This window comes from Amphibalanus amphitrite, unplaced genomic scaffold (assembly GCF_019059575.1).
Source record: "Amphibalanus amphitrite isolate SeventyFive unplaced genomic scaffold, NRLGWU_Aamphi_draft 000152F_arrow, whole genome shotgun sequence".
NCBI classification, from domain to species: Eukaryota; Metazoa; Arthropoda; class Thecostraca; order Balanomorpha; family Balanidae; genus Amphibalanus; species Amphibalanus amphitrite.
In genome coordinates, this window is record NW_024881647.1 from 813,192 (window position 1) to 820,363 (window position 7,172).

The 7,172-nt window shown below is 47.9% G+C and overlaps 1 long non-coding RNA gene across 1 annotated transcript; it reads left to right on the plus strand.

Annotated features, from left to right (window-relative positions):
* The first annotated feature begins 3,378 nt into the window (after positions 1–3,378).
* On the plus strand, positions 3,379–7,172 carry LOC122383000. The gene is made up of 3 exons (XR_006256760.1): positions 3,379–3,714; positions 5,308–5,435; positions 6,984–7,172. It is a non-coding gene; the product is annotated as an uncharacterized LOC122383000 (long non-coding RNA).

Consider the following 7,172-nt stretch of genomic DNA (forward strand, 5'->3'; position numbering starts at 1 on the left):
CGGCCGTGCGCCGTCCTCCAGTGTCACCACACAACTAGCTGGGTTGGCGCAGACAGACGTCTCCCTATCGTCCTTGCCTTCCTCCAGCAGCAGCCACATCCTGTCACTCACCTCGGGCTCCGGATGCGCGTCGCTACGACCGATTTCCCCGGCCGGGCACCCAGGAACTGACCCATTTTCTTATTTTAGATGTGTTCATGACATAAACCGACGGGAAATAACCGAGTGCACAATCAGATGGTGCAGAGTCCGCCACTGCTGGTCGCTTGCTTATACACGGATACTCATTTTGTGTATAATGTTGTGAATGTTCTGCCCTTTTATTAATTAAATTTTAATTTCCCCCATTATACGATACGCAAGGGACACGCATATTTGTAAATAAGAAATGACCACTTTCCGGTTTTCCACGGCTCATTAAGCCGGAGAGGGAAGGGCGGTATCCCAACAATGAAATTCAACCCCTTGTTACCGGTAAGAAGTGAAGGCCACCGAACAGCGCGGAGAAAAATGCATAATTAGATGTTTGATAAAAATGCTATGAAGCGTTTTTGTAGCTGAAGCCCTTCTAAACCTTTTAGCGTTTCCACTAGACAATGAGTATCCGTTGATCGATTTAATTCGCTGTCACTTCGCTATTAGTACAGTATCTTCGGCTCATTTCGCTTATCTATAGGAAGTTGCCCTAGAATGCGCTTACTGGAATAGACCGTTATTGAATGTAAAGCTCGCGTTCACTTGCATGCAGCGAGTTCTTCTTCAAATATGCGGTCGTTAACGCTTAACCGTCGCCACTCACTTATTACAGAGCCATAGATAACATGAATCATGAATCATGATTCATGTTATCTATGACAGAGCCTAAAGCAACCGCACTATAATATAACTAAGCTATAATTCAATATGACAAAACGTTTACAATATTTGATCCTGAAGCGATTTATCTTCACACGGATAAACAGATGCGTAAACAAGGAGATCGTGTGTTCAGTGTTTGTTTTGATACGCCTACCGACTCATTTAAAATAGCTCAGTGATAAATATAAGAAATGAATTATGTATCGAGCGTTTGGCGAAGTTCCCCTTTGATTCCCTTTCCTTCTTCCAGTTACCGTCGCTGACGGCAAGCGAAGAGCTGCGGGCAGTCGTCGATGGATCCTCCCGCCGACCACAAAATACCGGCGAAACCAGAAGACGGGACTTCTCTCTGAGGAGGTCAGGTCAGTCAAGGTGTGTCTTACGGGTACCGGGATCACATTCATTCTACCTGGGTCGTAGTTGTATCCATAAACCCGGATAATATTCGTAACAACTTGTCAGATCCCGAACATTCATTCGCGGGCCACGATACAGTAAGAGCAAAGATGATACAGCAGATTGTCTTTGCAAAGATTCTTACGTCTTTGCCAAGCACTTGTGAAACGGCTCGAGGACGGCAAACCAGCTGGGGCTAGGCCGTTGTTATGTAGATCACAGGTGGCAGCACTGGAAGGGTGGCCGGCAACATCAGCCATAACAGTTCATGTGACGGGGTAATTCAGCTAGATGGATGAAGGCACCCAAATAGCTACTCCATGCGCTGTTCATGCAATAAATTACATGTTTATGCTGGTTTGCCCTCATACAAATTAATAATGATACGAGTAGAAGCGCTCGTCTGTATTACGTACGCGTGACTAATTGGGTCGGTAAGGAACCCGGTTCAGAAAGACGTTTAAAGTGCCACCTAAAATAGGTACACGAGATACCAGCAGACTCGCACTTCACTTGCCAAACACACACTCACTGGATTATGTGGGACTGACCGTGCGGTCGGTGGTCACGCTCCGCAGATGCCCGGACGGATGACCCGACCGCAGATAGGACAGGCTCCGCGCCGTCCCCGCCTTCGTGTCTGTGTCCGATCCAAACTGAAATCGGGCCAGCCGAGTCAAGACCCCTCAGTGCAGGCTGGGTGGAGAGTCGTCAGTGGTTCCCAAATGACGTCCGGTGGTCTACGCAGTCCAGTTTATGAGCTTATTCCGTTGGCTCATGTAAGAATTGTGAGTGAGGTGAATGATCCTGTCCTTTCTTACCTTTTTTGCCCGCATGAGATAGGCATGATGCAGCATATCGGGCTCATCTGACTTGACTGTAATATGAATATATTCCGACTTCCCTCGGCCATGCTCCTGTACGTTCGGTGTGACAGGCCTCCTCGTATGGGGTGTGCCGTGTGCATGCACTGCACACACACTACCATGTGCGGGACTTCTGCACGGCCGGGCATCAGACTGACCAGGCGGTGCAAAGATCGTGACGTCTGTCGCCCTGCGGCGCACGGTCCGTCAGCACCATAGCGCGACGCCCGCATCAGCTGTGTTCCCACTCACGCACTGCATGACATTCTATATCCAGACGACAGATGAAGGTTCATGCTGAACCGCACCATGCGTGTGGCGGCCAAGCGCGGGACCATCGGCTGGGGTAGCGTAGCATTCACTCTTCTCTGGCCTGCAGGCGGCTCCACCCTTTATTATGAATATCTCCCATACACCGGCTGCAATAACATTGACGGGCTGGCTGAGACTGGACTGCGTGCATGTGCAAACAAAGAGTGACGGGATATGCGCGGTGGCACGCCCATTTAGAGGTTTGTGAGACGCGTCAGCTGGAAGAATTCCCATTTGATTGGTGGTTTCCAGCGGCAGATAGCGCGACTTGTGATTCAATGGGACTGCAGGGTGAATGTCACGGCTGATCCATTAATCGTCGATTAATTATCTGCACCATTATTGAATTGATCGAGCGTCACTGGACACCGAAGGCTTCCGGGCTCTTCTCACGCTCCAAAGGTCAACGGCCGGGGGCGGGGCAGTTCATCTCCGTGGGCGCCTCAGCCTGGAGACTGATGATGCAACAACATGTAGCCCTGCGGCGTGAAGCCCCGGCAAAAAGGCGTCCCGTCGGAGTCGCTCCGTGTAGATATTCATCTGATGTCGCCCGTCCTCCTGCCCGGCGTGTGGTGCAGAGACCGGCGCCGATACCCATCTATACGGAGAGCAATGGACAGCCAGGCTGGCGCGGCGCACACATCCATTTGGAGCCGGGAGGTGAAAGAGGCGGCTCGGATCGAATGGCACCGGGCAGATAAAGAAGTAACTGTCCAGCCCGCCTCTCTCGCCTTTTGTGGGTTACCTCGTCAATATTCAGGCCATTTTACATTTTTATCTTTTTTGTCTTTAAGATACGATGAATTGCAGATGCATCCCTTTGACCCGTGCAAGAGTACTGGCGCTGCTAAATGCTTTCCATATTCGGAATAATTCAATGTGTAACCGAACCACAATTCACACACTGAGAAAAAATTTTTACCACCCTATGGAAACTAACCCTTTTATTCAGGATAAGACTCATGTCATACTCAGGTAAACTAACGTATTTACCAACGATGCCTTAGTTCGTTCGTAGCTCCTGCGATGGTGTGAGGCAGTACTCATCGATGCTTGGTATTTATGCTCAGGATCATGAGTATGTGGTTAGTAATCTAGCCGTGAGTAGGCTTCCAGCTCGCTGATTGGTTGAGCCGATGTGGCACAGCCGCGCACGTTTCGCGCGCGTCTGCCATTATTTCAGTTGAATTCCGTTGCTTGGTGGTGAAGGTGCGTCGCTCGCGTGTGCAGCATTTTATGGACTTGGTGTGCAGAAACTGAAACTCGGATTCCGAGGCCAATAGTAAGTATGTTCATATACTTACCTTGTTAAATAATTATTGATCAATGACCACAAGCGCAATTGTGTGTCGCGAGGAAATAGGCATACCTAATGTACCGTGAGAGATGAGGGAGATGTGAGAGCACATCTCCGAAGAGAGATGTGCCCTAATGATAGGTAATTAGTGAAGATTTGTGCTTTGTAGGTGTTATTTTAATAATGGAATGCGTATTTGATGATAGTCAATGCTTTTGTTCTATGAAAAGTTTTGATGATTAAATACGTGAAAATATTATGTAAATATTTTATCCGCTGGGTTCCTCTGGGTTGTGTTGGATATATTAAGGTAGGGAAGCAGTTATTTTCAAAAAATGTGTCATTAACCCGCGCCCTGCTGGGGGTCCTGGATTTCCACGCCCTTCTGGGGGGGGGGGGGGGGTGTTTGAACACCCCCCCCCCTTGTAACTCGGCTCCTGGGCCACGTAGCGATACGCGGAAGGCGGCGTTCGAAAGAGCGTAAAAAATAATGACGAAATCACTTCGGTCAATTTTTTGGTCAGGTCAAAGGTCAGGTCACCAGAGGTCATTGAAGGCAAAATTTCGCCGATTTCCAGGTCGAATGTCGAAAATTTCCAAGAAGCCAACGCATAACTCGGGAACCAATAGAGCTACAGCGCCGCGGAAAAGCGCATTCGATAGCCCTATTAACGCCCTTTCTGAGTAATTCTCTCAGATTTGACCTAAGGTCAACGGTTTTGCCTGCAGGGGGCAAAAACTGCAAAAATAGCCGATATTTTCGAAAACAGTTTTTCTGCAATAACTTTTGACCCAAGCCTTGTACGAGCTTACTTTTACCGGCATCGTGTTCCTCTCGTCAAGACGCATCGAATGAACTATAACTTGACCTTGAAAGGTCAACTTGAAAATTTGACCTCAGGTCAAGGTCATGACTTGACCGGAAAGGGTCATGTTGCATATCAGTCGATCCGTATCGTCGAGCTGAACACATCTAAGGCGTTTTCATCGCTCTAGCATGCCTCTATCAAAAGTTATTTGCGAAAAACTGTTAGATACCATTCGTGACCTAAGATGACCTCAGGGCATAAACAAGGGTCACGGACACCATTTTCAAGTTCAGTGTGTCTAAACCACTTGTAATTCGGTGTTTGGGAGTGTGTATAATGTCTTTCATCCAAAAGAGGCGCATTTCAATTTTCTCCCATTGACTTATAATGGGGAGGTCGCAAAATTGACCTGACCTTAGGTCATCGATATCAAAATTCTGAGATAAACATTTTGTAAATGCTATTGCTCTTAGCAATCGCTGAAAGTTTCAAAGCGATCGGTCACTCGGTGTAGCTATGACAGACATTGAAAGTTTTTATGAGGTGAGGTCACTTCAAGTGACCTGGTGACCTGACCTTGAATGACCTTGGTCTGAAATTTTCACAACATGTGTAGAATTGATGTCTGATAAGGTGTACCAAAAACGGCGGCGCTCCGCGCCGCCGTTTTTGAGATATTCGCGAAAAACCACAAGGGGGGTGTTCAAACACCCCCCCCCCCCAGCAGGGCGCGGGTTAAAATATACCGACTGTATGTCTCCTTTCACAGTTTCTTTTGGATATACCACCGCACTGCTGCCGGGGCTGGTGCCGGTGTAGACGCTCGCCCCGATCGACGCCGGATACTCGCCGCCGGGTGGCTTCAGAATGTGAAGTCTGCCTGCTCCTGTTCGATAGGTACGGAGATCTATAGCTCATCTTAACAGGTTCCTAAAAAGTTACTAATTTTTTCTACTTCTTTCTGTATCTTGCGATCACAGTGTCAGTATATAAAATATAATTAATAATTATGCCATCTGCATAATTTACCACGACATGCTTTGTAAAAAGAAAAACACTAGCCGTTTTCACGACGGGTTACTTGGCGAATGCACCTAATTTGACCAATTATGCACCAAATCTTTTTTTTAACAAATATCTTTATATCATGAGTGTTTTCGATATACCTATCTCCAGAAGCGCTGCGCCGATTGTCACCAAATCCGATACAAAGCCGATCGTATTTCTTCATTAACCCTCGCCGGACCTATTGGTTTTCTACATACGCGCCGGCCGAGGGGGGGGGGGCGGGTACGACCCCCCTCGCCGTTTCGCCCCTGGTGGAGCTAGCGCGTCGCAGAAAAAAACGAGCGTGTGCGCCGTTACGAGACGCAGAGATTGGTACCCGATTTTAAGGTCCTAGGTCAACCGGTGACCTCTGAGGTCAGGTCAAGTGCCCCAAGGTACGGTTCAGTTTTTGGTGAATAACTTCGCAAAAAACGGCCGCAGAGCGCCGATTTTGGCAGCATCGTGTTCGTCTCGCTCAGGCGCGTCGAATGGTATACTTTTTGTCCGGGTCAGGTCAACTTGGGGTGTTGACCTCAGGTCAAGGTCAGGTCAGCACCCCCAGGTCACGGAGTTGGTCGAAAGAGGTCATGTCGCATATCATTCGATTCGGCAGGTCTTCCTGAGTCCATTGGTGGCTTTTCCGACTCGCTAGCTCAATTTGATCAAGAGTTATTGACGAAAAACTAATATGACCTTGATGACGTCATAAATGACGTCACGCAAGGTCAACATTGCAAAAGTGACGCATCTAACCTTGCAAGGAGTGCATAAAATCACGATTCTGTGTGCTTGAGATAGTTGGAGATCGTTCCCGGCGCCAGAATAGCAGTTTTCATTTTTCCCCATTGACTTATAATGGTGAGGTCACGAAAATGACCTGACCTCATATGACCTTTAGGAAAAATCCGAGATATACAAGTTGTGGGACTCATAATGGATACTAGATCCTGCAAGTTTCATTTCCCTGTGACATCTCCTCTGGCAGTGAGGGCGTTGCGAAGTTGCGACATCTGAAGACCGTGCAGAGGTTCACTTATGACGTCATAGGTCAGTGACCTGACCTGACCCAAAAATGCGGTTGGTGTCAAAAGATGCGGCTTGGATCAAAGGTCAGGTATGCCAAGTTTCAGCTCTCTATCGCCAGCGTGTTCGGAGCTATCGCGAAAAAACCCTATGGGGGGCGGCACCCTCCCCCCCCTCGGCCGGCGAGGGTTAAAATATAGAAAATAATATTTTTTATAAAAAGGTTTTCTTTTGATCATTTTGAGCATAAAAAATCATAAATCCATTGAAAAAAACTAATTCCGTGAGAGTGAACTATTTCCTTTAACACACCTCGCCGATGTCTTCTGAAGTTTTCGCTTTATTTCTTAACAGCTTATTGTTTTCGGTCCATAGGTAAAGTTTCGGAGACACTGGTGCGTCTTCTGGAAACTGCAGTCTCAAGGATGGCGACGGTGGAAGTGCGCCCATGGTTTTCCAGTCCCTCGCGCTACTGAGCCAAAATACCAGCACCCTTCGAGCTGCAGTGCGCCGATCTCGCGGTAGGAGGTGGTTAAAAAACTAAGCGATCTCGCGCAGTGTTTG